The sequence below is a fragment of the Fukomys damarensis genome, unplaced genomic scaffold (genome assembly GCF_012274545.1).
Source record: "Fukomys damarensis isolate Sample0158 unplaced genomic scaffold, DMR_v1.0_HiC HiC_scaffold_26, whole genome shotgun sequence".
In the NCBI taxonomy this organism is placed as follows: Eukaryota; Metazoa; Chordata; class Mammalia; order Rodentia; family Bathyergidae; genus Fukomys; species Fukomys damarensis.
Window position 1 is genome coordinate 1,445,113 of NW_022900938.1, and position 205 is coordinate 1,445,317.

Consider the following 205-nt stretch of genomic DNA (forward strand, 5'->3'; position numbering starts at 1 on the left):
GGCTGGGGAGCCTCTCGCCCCTGCGCTCTCCTGCACCCTCTCCTCAAGTCAGGGACCGACCGACTGCATGCCTTGGATCTATGGTGTCACCTCCCAGATGACTCAGAGGACCTTGCGCCCTGCGGGAATGATGCTGTGCTTTACCACACTCAGAACACTGTCTCGCTGCTCCACTGAACTGCGGTGCGTAGCAGGAAATACGTCA